At 47.4% G+C, this 19,891-nt stretch overlaps 6 non-coding genes across 6 annotated transcripts; all 6 read right to left on the bottom strand.

Moving 5' to 3' along the window:
- Positions 1–10,179: 10,179 nt before the first annotated feature.
- On the bottom strand, positions 10,180–10,252 carry Trnak-cuu (transfer RNA lysine (anticodon CUU)). Its single transcript has one exon. It is a non-coding gene; the product is annotated as a tRNA-Lys (tRNA).
- A 2,038-nt stretch (positions 10,253–12,290) lies between these two features.
- Trnar-ucg (transfer RNA arginine (anticodon UCG)) lies at positions 12,291–12,363 on the bottom strand. Its single transcript has one exon. It is a non-coding gene; the product is annotated as a tRNA-Arg (tRNA).
- Positions 12,364–13,890: 1,527 nt separating this feature from the next.
- Trnar-ucg (transfer RNA arginine (anticodon UCG)) lies at positions 13,891–13,963 on the bottom strand. Its single transcript has one exon. It is a non-coding gene; the product is annotated as a tRNA-Arg (tRNA).
- Positions 13,964–16,359: 2,396 nt separating this feature from the next.
- Trnak-cuu (transfer RNA lysine (anticodon CUU)) lies at positions 16,360–16,432 on the bottom strand. The gene has a single exon. It is a non-coding gene; the product is annotated as a tRNA-Lys (tRNA).
- Positions 16,433–16,883: 451 nt separating this feature from the next.
- On the bottom strand, positions 16,884–16,956 carry Trnar-ucg (transfer RNA arginine (anticodon UCG)). Its single transcript has one exon. It is a non-coding gene; the product is annotated as a tRNA-Arg (tRNA).
- Positions 16,957–18,412: 1,456 nt separating this feature from the next.
- Trnar-ucg (transfer RNA arginine (anticodon UCG)) lies at positions 18,413–18,485 on the bottom strand. Its single transcript has one exon. It is a non-coding gene; the product is annotated as a tRNA-Arg (tRNA).
- Positions 18,486–19,891: the final 1,406 nt, after the last annotated feature.

Here is a 19,891-nt window from a genome sequence, read left to right as displayed (position 1 = left end):
GTCATGATCTTGTAGGCCTGCAAGGTGGTCATTGATGTTCCGTACGAAAGGAGTAGACGTTAGGATACGTCAGCTAGCTGTCAATTGGAGGCGCTGACAGTTTAGGTCGTTTGAGTAGCCATGGCAACGTGGACTTTGCTTCCATCAACTACTGAGAGAGGGGGCAAGGACCCAGTCGCGGGTGTTGAATCCTCCTGCATCTCTACATCATCTTTATTCGTTTCACACTCGTCTGCCCAATTAGGAGAGGAAAGGGTGCCTACTGGTTCAGGAAACGGTGGATTCGTATCCGGTGGCTCAGTGTTCTGAATCGGCATCTCATCTTGTCTGCTGTCGGACGTCGCGGGCGGCTCCGACACGGTGTTGTCAGATCGTGGTGCGTTACGTGAGCGCGAAGTCGAGGCGACAGCGTCAGCTGGTCCTTCTTTTAAATTCTGGCAGATTAATTTTGCCTTTCCCCGCAAGCTCGGTGCTGTATCTTCCGCACCTTGATGAGCCATGCTCCGTTTTTTATTTTTCTTCGGAGATCTATTACCGCGTATTACTGCGTCAGAGTTCGGCATCGTTTCAGTCACTTGTTCGGACATGGTAGCAGGAGCCAGGGACACCTCCGTTAACTCAGCACCCTGTATGGGTTGTTCTACCACCATATCACTGGTCCTGTTAGTGTCATGGGTTTCAGAAACAGCCATCCCGAACGTGACTGGAGTGTCCGGTGATGCTACATTAACTGCGAGACTGGGTCCAGCAGGTGGATCACGAATCGGTTGTTTTGCCGGCTCACCGCGAGCAACCGACACGTACGATGCCGGTAATGTTGACATTGCGGGAGGGCGAACACTCTCTCCGGTTGGCAGTTGAGGTACACGACGCTGTAAACATTCCGCACGCACATGTCCCGTCGAGTTACATCTAGCACATGTCCTAGGTTGGCCATCATACATTACGACCGCACGGTACCCACAAACCGTGACGTACGACGGAATATGTCGTTGCAAGTCTACTTTAAGCTGCCTGACGCCATTCAAAACCGGATATTTATGAGCCGGAGACCAACGTTCAGCAAAGTTACTCAAAACACTGCCATATGGCGATATCGCAACATTTATCAGATCGGCTGGTACCTCAAGGGGTAGTTCAAAAATGCGAATTGTTCGAAGTCAAAGCCCTGCGTGGGAAACAGTAACTACACCCACATTGCCATCACTATGCTTAAACTTCAAACCGGAACTGAAGGAGTCAACTATTTTGTCACAAAAATCGGCATCTCTCATCTTGATATAAACTATGCTAGACAAAATCGACAAATGTATACCAATAACCTGATCGATTCCAATTTTCATCACGTCTTCGATGAAATCCTCGATTTCGAAAGAGGTTGGTCGAGCAAATGAATTATCGAAAGTTAACTTCAAAGTATCTATCCTCATAGCTTGTGTCATCACTGATTCATCAACATCATTCCTCACACGCAAGAATAACCGCTGCTAGCGAACGACTTACCCCGCAGAAGTAAACAAGCCAGCCACAGCGCTGAGCACAGACATCACTGAGCTAAAGAGGTGCGGCCTAGCGGAACTTTTGCGTACTTCGTCCGTACGGTCGTCTGAATCATCAGACTTCAGCTGACAACACTTCATATTTTCGACTAATATTTGCAGCTGTGGCGACCCATTACTGCTTGGCTACACATCTGACACGTAGCCGATGTTCTCTCCAAACAAAACCACGTGCACTTCAGAACATGATTTTCACACATGTCTACAAAATCACCTTCACCTTCAAATACAGTTTTCTTGCGACTGATAGAGACCTAGGCATATTTTAAAGTTGCTACTTCCATTACATCACGTTAATCAGAAAATCGGTAATTTACATCTGCAGCGGAAAAAAACTCAGTTACGCCCAGTGTATGGTTCGCACCCACGACCCTGTGATTAAGAGTCTCATGCTCTACCGACTGAGCTAGCCGTGCTGCCTCGTTGGATACCTGCTGGGTAGCAGATCACACAGTACTCGTTTGGGTTGGTTGGTCCCATACAGAATCTCTCCATGCTGCCTAATGTTTTCCTAACGTCACACTCGTCACGTACTTCACTTTTATTTCATAATCATTTTTGAGAGGTAAAGGAATTGCATGACAATCTGCAGAGCTAGCGGCATCAAAATTAACACACATACTTGACGTGACTCGAAAGCCGAACGAGTTACTTTCGGACGTTGTCTTAGATGTGCAAGTGCCAGTCAAACCTCGCGGTGAGGGCACTCTGCCGACCATTTCGCTGCTTAACCCCGGTCTTGTTGTGTGTGTTTCAAGCTCAAGACCATCTCCTAGCACAAAATGGTCAACAGCAACATTCAGACAGTTTCGTACTGCACAATTGCTACATTAAAACGGTATGTTTCTTTTTCAGAACTGGAAAAACCCGACCGTGACAGGATTCGAACCTGCAATCTTCGGATTTGAAGTCCGACGCCTTATCCATTTTTTTTTCTTTTTATTATCAGATTGACTTGGTATATTTCACGAGAATTCAGACAACCATAGTCAAATCATCATTTAATATTAGCTGCAAAAAGAAAATCAAAAAATTAGGTGAAACACAAATAAAACATTTCTTCTGAAGGGGAAGACCAACCCGTTACCCCACCCGTATGAATTTTGGGTGTATATATATACATGCAAAAGAGAGAGAGAAAAAAAATTACGAAAAAATACAACAAGGGAGGGGACTCGAGCTCAGGGAAGAAACAATAATCACAGGGGAACTTAACCAACACCTTGACGGTTAAACACAAGAAAAAGCATATTCGCAAAAAGCGTTCGGTATTGTGGTAACCGCTGCCATTTCCAATGCGCAGTTGACAAATAATGGTGAAAAACGCGGGGATCTGGGTCATTACCGCCTTCAATGACGTAATGGACATAGTAACCCAAGAGCCAGACAATCGTGTACGTTTTCGTCTGAGGAAAATAAGAGATGTCCGGATGTAAGAAGATGTCGTCTGGGAATGAGGTTTCAGGCCCTCTAGTAAGAAAAGCTAATTGACGGCGGACCCAGAGCCAGTGATCCCGTCCGCAAGCAACTAGCCTGTGAAGTAAGGTGTCAGTTTGATGACATTCCTCACACTGATCAGTCGGACGAAGGCCAATACGAAAAAGACGATCACCAGTAGGTATCACGCGGTAAATGACCTTATACCACGTTGAAACAATCTCCATCGGCAAAATGGGAAGACTAAGATGAGACCAGACCGTTTCCCATGACGTTGACGGGGAAGCAAGTTCAACAGAAGAAGGGAAACATGCTGTACCCCAACGGATTTGTAGCATGTTGGTAGTAATATGCGTCATAGAAAGTATATCAGCACCCAGAATACCGACAAGTACAAAGTATTCACGAATGTGCCGCAATTTAGGATTAATGCGTCCAACATCAACAGGAGGGGTCAGACTGGCCGGCCGGAGGCGGGAAAGTAAACGAGAGGTGACTGAATGCGGAGCCCGCGTACAGGTTAAAACATTGCGGCGGGCAAATAAGATGGACGTCTTCACTTTGATATCTGAAAGACCCAATCCTCCAAGCTTCCGAGGCCTGGCCACAACTTCATACCGGACACGGAAGACATGGCGGCGCCACAGAAATCGACTAGACAGCTGTTTCAGCCTGCGGGCCATCATCGCGGGAAGCGGGAAGACCTGCGCAACATAGTATATTTTACTGAAGACATAGGTCTCTAAAACCCGTGCCTTGTGAAGGAGGCTAAGGGAACGGCGGTCATGTTCAAGGATCGCCCCGTGAACACGACTCGTAACCTCACGCCAATTTAGTGCCGCCATTTTGATCGGATTACGAACCACTATGATCCCCAAGGTCTTATGGCGATCGACAACCGTCGCCCAAGGAATGACGACATGATCAAAGCCTCTCAACGGCAGGAACGTGCATTTGCGATCATTAATGCGAGCACCAGCAAGACCACAATATGAATCCAAGGTATCCTTAAGCCGCGGTATGTCCTCGGCATGTCGTACTAAAACCATGACGTCATCGGCGTATGCACGGACTGCAAAAATTTCCCCCAATATATTCCAGCCACGTAAGTGCATGGTGAGATGGCGAAGTAAGGGCTCTAAGGATAGAACAAAAAGTGACATGGATAAGGGGCTTCCCTGGGGTAACCCCCGTCTGATCGATATCCGGGGGGTAGGGTGACCGTTCACAATCACCGAGACACTGATACCGGTAAAAAGATTAGTTAAGACTTGTCGAGCATCATTACTAAAGCCGACAGCGGTGAGCACTCTCGATAAAAAATCATGGCTGACGCGATCGAACGCTTTTTGGAAATCAAGAAAAAGCAAAGCCCCTGGGATATTAGCGGCAGCCGCCACCGAGATTACATCGCGACATTCGAGAACGGAAGTCAGTATCGTGCGTCCAGGCACACAGCTTTGGTGGGCGGCAATAATGGTATCGAGCAGCTTAGAGAGACGGATATTAATTGCTCGAGCGACAAGTTTATAATCAAAGTTAAGGAGAGTAATAGGACGGAGGGAATCAATTGCAGGTCGACCTGTGGATTTCGGGAGGAGGACCATTCTGCCTTCCTGAAAAGGAGCAGGAAGTGAGACTCCCCGCATCACTTCATTTACCATTGACGTTAAGGTGTCACCAATGAGCGGCAAAAATTGAACATAGAACTCCTTAGGAATACCATCTAATCCAGGCGACTTGCGGGACTGCAATCCTCCAACAACATCATATATGTCATCCTTCTGAAAGGGACGCAGAAAGGCGTCGTTTAATTGAGGAGTGACGACGCGAGGCAGCAAGGAGGTAAAGTCGTCAAGAGAGGTTTCTGCCGGGACATGAGTATCGTACAGATCAGTAAAATAGGTGTAAACGAAGTCAGAAATGTCACGGTGAGAGGTGAACACGCGGCCGTCAGCGGTTGTGAGGGAGGCAAGGCACCCACGTTTCCGGCGCGACCGTAAACGGACTAGATGGTAGAGTGACGTCAGTTCCTCTTGTAGAAGGGAACGTGGTTGAGACCTCGTCCGCAGGCCCTCCATTTGAATGCGTTTGAGCTGCAGCAATTTGGCTTTGATGCGCTGTATATCAGTAACCCGGAGGGGAGCATGCGTAGCACTATCGTACAGTTGACGTAAGACAGAATAGTAAAATTCTTGCGTTCGTCGATCTTCTGCCACCTTCGCAGCCCCAAAACGCATGAGAGCCCTACGGATGTGTGGTTTTGCATACAGTGTCCACCATGCCACGATTGACGGGTACCGGTCCATAGTACGAGAACAACGAGTCCAAATGTCCTCCAGGACGATACCAAGGGTTGTATCTTGCAAATACGCGATATTGAACATCCAAGGAGGACGAAACAATTTTACCGGTTGTCGCTCGTAATTAAACGTAACGGCTACAGCGCAATGATCAGTAAAACAGGCTGGTATCACATCAACAGCCAGAAGTTGCCCACACAAGGAATCGGAAAGGTAAAAGCGATCGAGGCGACTGCTAGACATGGGAGTAAAGTAGGTATGTCGTACAAGTGTAGGATAGCGAGAAACCCACACGTCACGCAGGTGCAAGGAGCGCACAAGGTCGTCGAGTTCTTCTCTGAAATTAAAATTAGGAGACTGATCTACCGGCCGTAGAACACAATTGAAGTCCCCACCTAAAATTATCTTTGTCGGGGATTTACGAAGCAGGTAAATGACTTCTTCTTATTAGAAACTCGAGCGTGCGGTAGTACAACCCGAACCAGAAGGGGCATAAAGAAGGAGTAAACTGAGATCATAAAACGTGCACCCGATCCCCCTTCCACTGTCGAGTACTTCGAAATTCATCAACGGAATGCCTTCTCTATAAAACAAGGCAGTGCCCGTAGAAAGTTCGGAAGCGACATTAAAAAACGTCGAGAACCCAGGAATGGAAAACTGGTCGAATAGGACTTCCTGTAAAAAAACAACATCTGCCCCAGACTGATAGATAAACTGTCGCAAAGCGGCGAGCCGAAGCTCAGAACATATTCTGTTAATATTCAGAGTAAGAAATGTATATGCTTGTATGGAACTTCAACCTAGAAAGAAAAACAAAGATCGGTAGAGAGCCGTCAGCTGACGGAGCAGCATACAAGTAATCATACCAGAAACACGCGCTGAACCACAGAGAGAAAAACTACGAAACAGAACCCTCATCTTCCCACTGCTTTTTCTTCGGCCGTGACGCGGCTCTCCGTGGCTGTTTACGGATTCGACTGCGGCTCCGCGGTGCCGACGCTGCAGCGTTCGGCTGCGTAGGAGCGTCATGTAGACATTCCGTGTCAGATTGCGAGAGAGAGGCCTCTACATCCCACTCGTCCGCAGACATGGGTTCACGGTGGGACAGTTGGTGAATAACAACGGGATCCACTGGCTCTGGAGAATCAATCACTTGTTTGATGGGAGGAGGCTGTGACCCAGAGGGGGCGACAGAAATTCCAGAAGGGGGTTGCGAAACAGAGTCAATAGGAGAAGTGTCAGAGAGCACCGGAGAAGACACGTGGCAACCAGAAGCAGGTTCCGTCACGGGCGTCTCCGAAGAGGCTGCCGCGGTAGCAGGAACAACGTCAGATAAGGTGTCAGGGAGCTTCTGCAAAGGCGTGAAAGCACCTGTGGCTTCCTCATCCACGATTTCCGACTGAGAAAGAGAGTCCTTTACCGGAGGCCCATCGGAAGGGCGAGCCAATAAGGAAGATTCATCAGCCGCATCATCCTGTGTTCGCCGACGCTTGTTGTGAGAAATCAGCGCGGGAACATCGGAATTAAGGGCAGCAACCTCCCTACTCAAGGACAACGGGGGAAAATCACGGCCGTGGTCGGGCAACGGATCACTGCGTCCCTCAGTAACAGTGAGCGATTCAGTCCGAGATCCTTGCGGGAGAAGATCAGCTAAATTCAATTTTTTACGCTGTTCGTATGTAGGTTTTAATACCACCACACGCCGCGGACAATTAGTACGGAAATGACCAGTTTCATTACAATAATAACATGTTCCTTCCTGGCCACTGTACGTGATATGGACCCTATAACCACATACCTGTAGGTGAGAAGGAATAGGTTTTTTGACCACCATTTCCACCGACCGAATACCACTATATACCTGTAAGCGGTGCTGAGCAGACCAGCGTTCCTTTCGAATATGGCGTACGTTCCCATAAGGAAGCAAAACGGACTTCAGAAAAGAGTCGTCAACCTCGGGCGGAAGGTTAAATACCCGAACATTCGTATATATCACTTCTGCATTTTCCAAGAGAAACATACTAGTGGAACCATCACGGTGCGTAAAGGGTACCTGAGAACCATGACGAGAAAGTAGCCTATCAACCTGGAGCGGGTCAAGAAACTTAACAAAAAACACATATAATTCGCTGTCGAAATATGCGGTATGCACCTGATCAGTAGTGACCTTAACTGTATCGACTAACCAGTCATGTATCTCCAAAGAACTGGGCTGGACGTGACGCGTGGATTTGTCAAAGGTAAAACTGACTGTACCTGTACGCGGAACTTTCGTGGGAACCATGGTGGACATCACGGCGAGAGACGACGCCGCGACAGGAAGGGCCGCACGAACACCAAACACCAGCCGACAACCAGCGATGCGACGCGCACGGAGACCAACACGGCACTAAACTGACAGGAGGAAAACACGCTGCGCTACGGTAGAGGCGGAACTAAGAGCACGACCTAGTCGCCCGACGCGCGAAGCGAGAAATCTAAAAATTGCCCATCCCTTGTGGGGATCGAACCCACGACACTAGGCCACACGGTCACTGACGACCTAGTATAACTTATATACGACTCATCTCGAAACACTCACACCCCCTGAGGAATTGTGTTTTCGTTCCACACAGCCGCTGCCCCTTACTCTTTCCCACCCATTCGTTACATTCAACCTCTTACGAGACCGACCAAACATAGACAGGAAAACAAGACCACACACTTTGCGCATTCGGAATCGATGGCAGGGTGTCCCTCGCCGCATTTGCTACGATGGCGATTTGCTACTTCTGCAGAAGCGGCGGCGACGACGACGACGACGACGACGACGACGACCGCGAGAGGCTCAGCGATTTGTGAGAAATACATCTACAAAATGTAATTCAGACTGCCTCGTCCCACCTTATGCCGTACCGCTTTGGCAAATGCTTTATCTGCGCCATTCGCCTTAATCACATCTGAGAGTAATTCTAAATAAAACGCCTGTCGCTAATTGTTCGTCATCACAGATACTGTTTGCGTATACCACTGAGCTAAACAGGCGCGGCCTAGCGGAACTTTTGCGTACTTCGTCCGTACGGTCGTCTGAATCATCAGACTTCAGCTGACAACACTTCATATTTTCGACTAATATTTGCAGCTATGGCGACCCATTACTGCTTGGCTACACATCTGACACGTAGCCGATGTTCTCTCCAAACAAAACCACCTGCACTTCAGAACATGACTTTCACACATGTCTACAAAATCACCTTCACCTTCAAATACAGTTTTCTTGCGACTGATGGAGACGTAGGCAAATTTTAAAGTTGCTATTTCCATTACATCACGTTAATCAGAAAATCGGTAATTTACATCTGCAGCGGAAAAAAGTTCCGTTCCGCCCAGCGTAGGGCTCGTACCCACGACCCTGTGAATAAGAGTCTCATGCTCAACCGACTGAGCTAGCCGTGCTGCCTCGTTGGATACCTGCTGGGTAGCAGATCACACTGTACTCGTTTGGGTTGGGTGGTCCCATACAGAATCTCTCCATGCTGCCTAATGTTTTCCTAACGTCACACTCGTCACGTACTTCACTTTTATTTCATAATCATTTCTGAGAGGTAAAGGAATTGCATGACAATCTGCAGAGCTAGCGGCGTCAAATTTAACACACATACTTGATGTGACTCAAAGGCCGAACGAGTTACTTTCCGACGTTGTTTTAGATGTGCAAGTGCCAGTCAAAACTCGCGGTGAGGGCACTCTGAAGACCATTTCGCTAGTTAACACCGGTCTTGTCGTGTGTGTTTCAGGCTCAAGACCATCTCCAAGCACAGAATGTGTCAACAGCAACATTCAGACGGTTTCGTACTGCTCAATTGCTACATTAAAACGGTATGTTTCTTTTTCAGAACTGGAAAAACTCGACTGTGACAGGATTCGAACCTGCAATCTTCGGATAAGAAGTCCGACGCCTTATCCATTAGGACACACGGTCACTGACGCACAAGTATAACTTAAATACGACTCATCTCGAAACGCTCACGCCCCTGAGGAATTGTGTTTTCGTTCCACACAGCCGCTGCCCCTTACTCTTTCCCTCCCATTCGTTACATTCAACCTCTTACGAGAACGACCAAACATAGACAGGTAAACAAGACCACACACTTTGCGCATTCGGAATCGATGGCAGGGTGTCCCTCGCCGCATTTGCTACGATGGCCATTTGCTACTTCTGCAGAAGCGGCGGCGGCGGCGGCGGCGGCGGCGTCGGCGACGACGACCGCGAGAGACTCTGAGATTTGTGAGAAATACATCTATAAAATGTAATTCAGACTGCCTCGTCCCACCTTATGCCGTACTGCTTTGGCAAATGTTTCATCTGCCCCATTCGCCTTAATCACATCTGAGAGTAATTCTTAATAATACGCCTGTCGCTAATTATTCCTCATCACAGATACTGTTTGCTATACGGCCACGAAGCGCAACTGATTTCAGAGATTCGTCTTCCTCCTGTGAGGATGGAACTCACGAACCCTGGTTTACTAGACCAATGCTCTACCACTGAGCTAGACAGGCGCCGCCTAGCGGCACTTTTGCGTACTTCGTCCGTACGGTCGTCTGAATCATCAGACTTCAGTTGACAACACTTCATATTTTCGACTAATATTTGCAGCTATGGCGACCCATTCATGCTTGGCCACACATCTGACACGTGGCCGATGTTCTCTCCAAACAAAACCACCTGCACTTCAGAACATGACTTTCACACATGTCTCCAAAATCACCTTCACCTTCAAATAAAGTTTTCTTGCGACTGATGGAGACGTAGGCAATTTTTAAAGTTGCTATTTCCATTACGTCACGTTAATCAGAAAATCGGTAATTTACATCTGCAGCGGAAAAAAATTCCGTTCCGCCCAGCGTAGGGCTCGAACCCACGACCCTGTGAATAAGAGTCTCATGCTCTACCGACTGAGCTAGCCGTGCTGCCACGTTGGATACCTGCTGGGTAGCAGATCACACTGTACTCGTTTGGGTTGGGTGGTCCCATACAGAATCTCTCCATGCTGCCTAATGTTTTCCTAACGTCACACTCGTCACGTACTTCACTTTTATTTCATAATCATTTCTGAGGGTAAAAGGAATTGCATGACAATCTGCAGAGCTAGCGGCGTCAAAATTAACACACATACTTGATGTGACTCAAAAGCCGAACGAGTTACTTTCCGACGTTGTTTTAGATGTGCAAGTACCAGTCAAAACTCGCGGTGAGGGCACTCTGCCGACCATTTCGCTAGTTAACACCGGTCTTGTTGTGTGTGTTTCAGGCTCAAGACTGTCTCCAAGCACAGAATGGTCAACAGCAACATTCAGACGGTTTCGTACTGCTCAATTGCTACATTAAAACGGTATGTTTCTTTTTCAGAACTGGAAAAACACGACCGTGACAGGATTCGAACCTGCAACCTACGCATCCAAAGCCCGACGCCTCATCCATTAGGCCACACGGTCACTGACGACGAAGTTCAACTTATATACGACTCATCTCGAAACGCTCACGCCCCTGAGGAATTGTGTTTTCGTTCCACACAGCCGCTGCCCCTTACTCTTTCCCACCCATTCGTTACATTCAACCACTTACGAGACCGACCAAACATAGACAGGAAAACAAGACCACACACTTTGCGCATTCGGAATCGATGGCAGGGTGTCCCTCGCCGCATTTGCTACGATGGCCATTTGCTACTTCTGCAGAAGCGGCGGCGGCGGCGGCGGCGGCGACGACGACGACGACGACGACGACGACGACCGCGAGAGACTGAGATTTGTGAGAAATACATACGACGACGACGACGACGACGACGACCGCGAGAGACTCTGAGATTTGTGAGAAATTTATCTATAAAATGTAATTCAGACTGCCTCGTCCCACCTTATGCCGTACTGCTTTGGCAAATGCTTCATCTGCGCCATTCGCCTTAATAACATCTGAGAGTAATTCTTAATAATACGCCTGTCGCTAATTGTTCCACATCACAGATACTGTTTGCTATACGGCCACGATGCGCAACTGATTTCAGAGATTCGTCTTCCTCCTGTGAGGATGGAACTCACGAACCCTGGTTTACTAGACCAATGCTCTACCACTGAGCTAGACAGGCGCCGCCTAGCGGCACTTTTGCGTACTTCGTCCGTACGGTCGTCTGAATCATCAGACTTCAGTTGACAACACTTCATATTTTCGACTAATATTTGCAGCTATGGCAACCCATTCATGCTTGGCCACACATCTGACACGTGGCCGATGTTCTCTCCAAACAAAACCACCTGCACTTCACAACATGACTTTCACACATGTCTACAATATCACCTTCACCTTCAAATACAGTTTTCTTGCGACTGATGGAGACGTAGGCAAATTTTAAAGTTGCTATTTCCATTACATCACCTTAATCAGAAAATCGGTAATTTACATCTGCAGCGGAAAAAAATTCCGTTCCGCCCAGCGTAGGGCTCGAACCCACGATACTGTGAATAAGAGTCTCATACTCTACCGACTGAGCTAGCCGTGCTGCGTCGTTAGATACCTGCTGGGTAGCAGATCACTCTGTATTCGTTTGGGTTGGGTGGTCCCATACAGAATCTCTCCATGCTGCCTAATGTTTTCCTAACGTCACACTCGTCACGCACTTCACTTTTATTTCATAATCATTTCTGAGAGGTAAAGGAATTGCATGACAATCTGCAGAGCTAGAGGCGTCAAAATTAACACACATACTTGATGTGACTCAAAAGCCGAACGAGTTACTTTAAGACATTGTTTTAGATGTGCAAGTGCCAGTCAAAACTCGCGGTGATGGCACTCTGCCGACCATTTCGCTAGTTAACACCGGTCTTGTTGTGTGTGTTTCAGGCTCAAGACCGTCTCCAAGCACAGAATGGTCAACAGCAACATTCAGACGGTTTCGTACTGCTCAATTGCTACATTAAAACGGTATGTTTCTTTTTCAGAACTGGAAAAACACGACCGTGACAGGATTCGAACCTGCAACCTTCGCATCCGAAGTACGACGCCTTATCCATTAGGCCACACGGTCACTGACGACCAAGTTCAACTTATATACGACTCATCTCGAAACGATCACGCCCCTGAGGAATTGAGTTTTCGTTCCACACAGCCGCTGACCCTTACTCTTTCCCACCCATTCGTTACATTCAACCACTTACGAGACCGACCAAACATAGACAGGAAAACAAGACCACACACTTTGCGCATTCGGAATCGATTGCAGGGTGTCCCTCGCCGCATTTGCTACGATGGCCATTTGCTACTTCTGCAGAAGCGGCGGCGGCGGCGGCGGCGACGACGACGACGACGACGACGACGACGACGACGACCGCGAGAGACTCTGAGATTTGTGAGAAATACAGACGACGACGACGACGACGACGACGACGACGACGACCGCGAGAGACTCTGAGATTTGTGAGAAATACATCTATAAAATGTAATTCAGACTGCCTCGTCCCACCTTATGCCGTACTGCTTTGGCAATTGCTTCATCTGCGCCATTCGCCTTAATAACATCTGAGAGTAATTCTTAATAATACGCCTGCCGCTAATTGTTCCACATCACAGATACTGTTTGCTATACGGCCACGATGCGCAACTGATTTCAGAGATTCGTCTTCCTCCTGTGAGGATGGAACTCACGAACCCTGGTTTACTAGACCAATGCTCTACCACTGAGCTAGACAGGCGCCGCCTAGCGGCACTGTTGCGTACTTCGTCCGTACGGTCGTCTGAATCATCAGACTTCAGTTGACAACACTTCATATTTTCGACTAATATTTGCAGCTATGGCAACCCATTCATGCTTGGCCACACATCTGACACGTGGCCGATGTTCTCTCCAAACAAAACCACCTGCACTTCAGAACATGACTTTCACACATGTCTACAATATCACCTTCACCTTCAAATACAGTTTTCTTGCGACTGATGGAGACGTAGGCAAATTTTAAAGTTGCTATTTCCATTACATCACCTTAATCAGAAAATCGGTAATTTACATCTGCAGCGGAAAAAAATTCCGTTCCGCCCAGCGTAGGGCTTGAACCCACGATCCTGTGAAAAAGAGTCTCATGCTCTACCGACTGAGCTAGCCGTGCTGCGTCGTTAGATACCTGCTGGGTAGCAGATCACTCTGTATTCGTTTGGGTTGGGTGGTCCCATACAGAATCTCTCCATGCTGCCTAATGTTTTCCTAACGTCACACTCGTCACGTACTTCACTTTTATTTCATAATCATTTCTGAGAGGTAAAGGAATTGCATGACAATCTGCAGAGCTAGAGGCGTCAAAATTAACACACATACTTGATGTGACTCAAAAGCCGAACGAGTTACTTTCCGACGTTGTTTTAGATGTGCAAGTGCCAGTCAAAACTCGCGGTGAGGGCACTCTGCCGACCATTTCGCTAGTTAACACCGGTCTTGTTGTGTGTGTTTCAGGCTCAAGACCGTCTCCAAGCACAGAATGGTCAACAGCAACATTCAGACGGTTTCGTACTGCTCAATTGCTACATTAAAACGGTATGTTTCTTTTTCAGAACTGGAAAAACACGATCATGACAGGATTCGAACCTGCAATCTTCGGATCCGAAGTCCGACGCCTTATCCATTAGGCCACACGGTCACTGACGAAAAAGTACAACTTATATACGACTCATCTCGAAACGACCACGCCCCTGAGGAATTGTGTTTTCGTTCCACACAGCCGCTGCCCCTTACTCTTTCCCACCCATTCGTTACATTCAACCTCTTACGAGACCGACCAAACATAGACAGTAAAATAAGACCACACACTTTGCGCATTCGGAATCGATGGCAGTGTGCCCCTCGCCGCATTTGCTACAATGGCCATTTGCTACTTCTGCAGATGTGGCGGTGGCGACGACGACGACCGCGAGAGTCTCTGAGATTTGTGAGAAATACATCTATAGAATGTAATTCAAACTGCCTCGTCCCACCTTATGCCGTACTGCTTTGGCAAATGCTTTATCTGCGCCATTTGCCTTAATCACATCTGAGAGTAATTCTTAATAATACGCCTGTCGCTAATGGTTCCTCATCACAGATACTGTTTGCTATACGGCCACGATGCGCAACTGATTTCCCAGATTCGTCTTCCTCCTGTGAGGATGGAACTCACGAACCCTGGTTTACTAGACCAATGCTCTACCACTGAGCTAAACAGGCGCCGCCTAGTGGCACTTTTGTGTAATTCGTCCGTACGGTCGTCTGAATCATCAGACTTCAGCTGACAACACTTCATATTTTCGACTAATATTTGGAGCTATGGCGACCCATTACTGCTTGGCTACACATTTGACACGTAGCCGATGTTCTCTCCAAACAAAACCACCTGCACTTCAGAACATGAGTTTCACACATGTCTACAAAATCACCTTCACCTTCAAATACAGTTTTCTTGCGACTGATGGAGACGTACGCAAATTTTAAAGTTGCTATTTCCATTACATCACGTTAATCAGAAAATCGGTAATTTACATCTGCAGCGGAAAAGAATTCCGTTCCGCCCAGCGTAGGGCTCGATCCCACGACCCTGTGAATAAGAGTATCATGCTCTACCGACTGAGCTAGCCGTGCTGCCTCGTTGGATACCTGCTGGGTAGCAGATCACACTGTACTCGTTTGGGTTGGGTGGTACCATACAGAATCTCTCCATGCTGCCTAATGTTTTCCTAACGTCACACTCGTCACGTACTTCACTTTTATTTCATAATCATTTCTGAGAGGTAAAGGAATTGCATGACAATCTGCAGAGCTTGCGGCGTCAAAATTAACACACATACTTGATGTGACTCAAAAGCCGAACGAGTTACTTTCCGACGTTGTTTTAGATGTGCAAGTACCAGTCAAAACTCGCGGTGAGGGCACTCTGCCGACCATTTCGCTAGTTAACACCGGTCTTGTTGTGTGTGTTTCAGGCTAAAGCCCATCTCCAAGCACAGAATGGTCAACAGCAACATTCAGACGGTTTCGTACTGCTCAATTGCTACATTAAAACGGTATGTTTTTTTTTTTCAGAACTGGAAAAACACGACCGTGACAGGATTCGAAACTGCAATCTTCGGATCCGAAGTCCGACGCCTTATCCATTAGGTCACACGGTCACTGACGACCAAGTTCAACTTATATACGACTCATCTCGAAACGCTCACGCCCCTGAGGAATTGTGTTTTCGTTCCACACAGACGCTGCCCCTTACTCTTTCCCACCCATTCGTTACATTCAACCTCTTACGAGACCGACCAAACATAGACAGGAAAACAAGACCACACACATTGCGCATTCGGAATCGATGGCAGGGTGTCCCTCGCCGCATTTGCTACGATGGCCATTTGCTACTTCTGCAGAAGCGGCGGCGGCGACGACCGCGAGAGGCTCTGAGATTTGTGAGAAATACATCTATAAAATGTAATTCAGACTGCCTCGTCCCACCTTATGCCGAACTGCTTTGGCAAATGCTTTATCTGCGCCATTCGCCTTAATCCCATCTGAGAGTAATTCTTAATAATACGCCTGTCGCTAATTGTTCCTCATCACAGATACTGTTTGCTATACGGCCACGATGCGCAACTGATTTCCAAGATTCGTCTTTCTCCTGTGAGGATGGAACTCACGAACCCTGGTTTACTAGACCAATGCTCTACCACTGAGCTAAACAGGCGCCGCCTAGCGGCACTTTTGCGTACTTCGTCCGTACGGTCGTCTGAATCATCAGACTTCAGCTGACAACACTTCATATTTTCGACTAATATTTGCAGCTATGGCGACCTATTCCTGCTTGGCTACACATCTGACACTTAGCCGATGTTCTCTCTAAACAAAACCACCTGCACTTCAGAACATGACTTTCACACATGTCTACAAAATCACCTTCACCTTCAAATACAGTTTTCTTGCTACTGATGGAGACGTAGGCAAATTTTAAAGTTGCTATTTCCATTACATCACCTTAATCAGAAAATCGGTAATTTACATCTGCAGCGGAAAAAAATTCCGTTCCGCCCAGCGTAGGGCTCGAACCCACGATCCTGTGAATAAGAGTCTCATGCTCTACCGACTGAGCTAGCCGTGCTGCGTCGTTACGTACCTGCTGGGTAGCAGATCACTCTGTATTCGTTTGGGTTGGGTGGTCCCATACAGATCTCTCCATGCTGCCTAATGTTTTCCTAACGTCACACTCGTCACGTACTTCACTTTTATTTCATAATCATTTCTGAGAGGTAAAGGAATTGCATGACAATCTGCAGAGCTAGCGGCGTCAAAATTAACACACATACCTGATGTGACTCAAAAGCCGAACGAGTTACTTTCCGACGTTGTTTTGGATGTGCAAGTGCCAGTCAAAACTCGAGGTGAGGGCACTCTGCCGACCATTTCGCTAGTTAACACCGGTCTTGTTGTGTTTGTTTCAGGCTCAAGACCGTGTCCAAGCACAGAATGGTCAACAGCAACATTCAGACGGTTTCGTACTGCTCAATTGCTACATTAAAACGGTATGTTTCTTTTTCAGAACTGGAAAAACGCGACCGTGACAGGATTCGAACCTGCAATCTTCGGATCCGAAGTCCGACGCCTTATCCATTAGGCCACACGGTCACTGACGACCAAGTTCAACTTATATACGACTCATCTCGAAACGCTCACGCCCCTGAGGCATTGTGTTTTCGTTCCACACAGACGCTGCCCCTTACTCTTTCCCACCCATTCGTTACATTCAACCTCTTACGAGACCGACCAAACATAGACTGGAAAACAAGACCACACACTTTGAGCATTCGGAATCGAAGGCAGGGTGTCCCTCGCCGCATTTGCTACAATGGCAATTTGCTACTTCTGCAGAAGCGGCGGCGGCGACGACGACGACGACGGCGACGAAGACGACGACGACGACGACCGCGAGTGGCTCTGAGATTTGTGAGAAATACATCTATAGAATGTAATTCAAACTGCCTCGTCCCACCTTATGCAGTACTGCTTTGGCAAATGCTTTATCTGCGCCATTCGCCTTAATCACATCTGAGAGTAATTCTTAATAATACGCCTGTCGCTAATGGTTCCTCATCACAGATACTGTTTGCTATACGGCCACGATGCGCAACTGATTTCCCAGATTCGTCTTCCTCCTGTGAGGATGGAACTCACGAACCCTGGTTTACTAGACCAATGCTCTACCACTGAGCTAAACAGGCGCCGCCTAGTGGCACTTTTGTGTACTTCGTCCGTACGGTCGTCTGAATCATCAGACTTCAGCTGACAACACTTCATATTTTCGACTAATATTTGCAGCTATGGCGACCCATTACTGCTTCGCTACACATCTGACACGTAGCTGATGATCTCTCCAAACAAAACTACCTGCACTTCAGAACATGAGTTTCACACATGTCTACAAAATCACCTTCACCTTCAAATACAGTTTTCTTGCGACTGATGGAGACGTAGGCAAATTTTAAAGTTGCTATTTCCATTACATCACCTTAATCAGAAAATCGGTAATTTACATCTGCAGCGGAAAAAAATTCCGTTCCGCCCAGCGAAGGGCTCGAACCCACGACCCTGTGAATAAGAGTCTCATGCTCTACCGACTGAGGTAGCCGTGCTGCCTCGTTGGATACCTGCTGGGCAGCAGATCACACTGTTCTCGTTTGGGTTGGGTGGTCCCATACAGTATCTCTCCATGCTGCCTAATGTTTTCCTAACGTCACACTCGTCACGTTCTTCACTTTTATTTCATAATCATTTCTGAGAGGTAAAGGAATTGCATGACAATCTGCATAGCTTGCGGCGTCAAAATTAACACACATACTTGATGTGACTCAAAAGCCGAATGAGTTACTTTCCGACGTTGTTTTAGATGAGCAAGTACCAGGCAAAACTCGCGGTGAGGGCACTCTGCCGACCTTTTCGCTAGTTAACACCGGTCTTGTTGTGTGTGTTTCAGGCTAAAGACCATCTCCAAGCACAGAATGGTCAACAGCAACATTCAGACGTTTTCGTACTGCTCAATTGCTACATTAAAACGGTATGTTTGTTTTTCAGAACTGGAAAAACACGACCGTGACAGGATTCGAACCTGCAATCTCCGGATCCGAAGTCCGACGCCTTATCCATTAGGCCACACGGTCACTGACGACCAAGTACAACTTATATACGACTCATCACGAAACGATCACGCCCCTGAGGAATTGTGTTTTCGTTCCACACAGCCGCTGCCCCTTACTCTTTCCCGCCCATTCGTTACATTCAACCTCTTACGAGACCGACCAAACATAGACAGGAAAACAAGACCACACACTTTGAGCATTCGGAATCGATGGCAGGGTGTCCCTCGCCGCATTTGCTACAATGGCAATTTGCTACTTCTGCAGAAGCGGCGGCGACGACGACGGCGACGACGACGACGACGACCGCGAGTGGCTCTGAGATTTGTGAGAAATATATCTATAGAATGTAATTCAAACTGCCTCGTCCCACCTTATGCAGTACTGCTTTGGCAAATGCTTTATCTGCGCCATTCGCCTTAATCACATCTGAGAGTAATTCTTAATAATACGCCTGTCGCTAATGGTTCCTCATCACAGATACTGTTTGCTATACGGCCACGATGCGCAACTGATTTCCCAGATTCGTCTTCCTCCTGTGAGGATGGAACTCACGAACCCTGGTTTACTAGACCAATGCTCTACCACTGAGCTAAACAGGCGCCGCCTAGTGGCACTTTTGTGTACTTCGTCCGTACGGTCGTCTGAATCATCAGACTTCAGCTGACAACACTTCATATTTTCGACTAATATTTGCAGCTATGGCGACCCATTACTGCTTCGCTACACATCTGACACGTAGCTGATGTTCTCTCCAAACAAAACTACCTGCACTTCAGAACATGAGTTTCACACATGTCTACAAAATCACCTTCACCTTCAAATACAGTTTTCTTGCGACTGATGGAGACGTAGGCAAATTTTAAAGTTGCTATTTCCATTACATCACGTTAATCAGAAAAACGGTAATTTACATCTGCAGCGGAAAAAAATTCCGTTCCGCCCAGCGTAGGGCTCGAACCCACGACCCTTTGAATAAGAGTCTCATGCTCTACCGACTGAGCTAGGCGTGCTGCCTCGTTGGATACCTGCTGGGTAGCAGATCACACTGTACTCGTTTGGGTTGGGTGGTCCCATACAGTATCTCTCCATGCTGCCTAATGTTTTCCTAACGTCACACTCGTCACGTACTTCACTTTTATTTCATAATCATTTCTGAGAGGTAAAGGAATTGCATGACAATCTGCAGAGCTTGCGGCGTCAAAATTAACACACATACTTGATGTGACTCAAAAGCCGAACGAGTTACTTTCCGACGTTGTTTTAGATGAGCAAGTACCAGTCAAAACTCGCGGTGAGGGCACTCTGCGACCTTTTCGCTAGTTAACACCGGTCTTGTTGTGTGTGTTTCAGGCTAAAGATCATCTCCAAGCACAGAATGGTCAACAGCAACATTCAGACGTTTTCGTACTGCTCAATTGCTACATTAA

The sequence above is a fragment of the Schistocerca gregaria genome, chromosome 10, assembly GCF_023897955.1.
Source record: "Schistocerca gregaria isolate iqSchGreg1 chromosome 10, iqSchGreg1.2, whole genome shotgun sequence".
Lineage (NCBI taxonomy): Eukaryota > Metazoa > Arthropoda > Insecta > Orthoptera > Acrididae > Schistocerca > Schistocerca gregaria.
The sequence above is the reverse complement of the archived record's forward strand: the minus strand, read 5'-3'. Positions and strand labels throughout refer to the sequence as shown.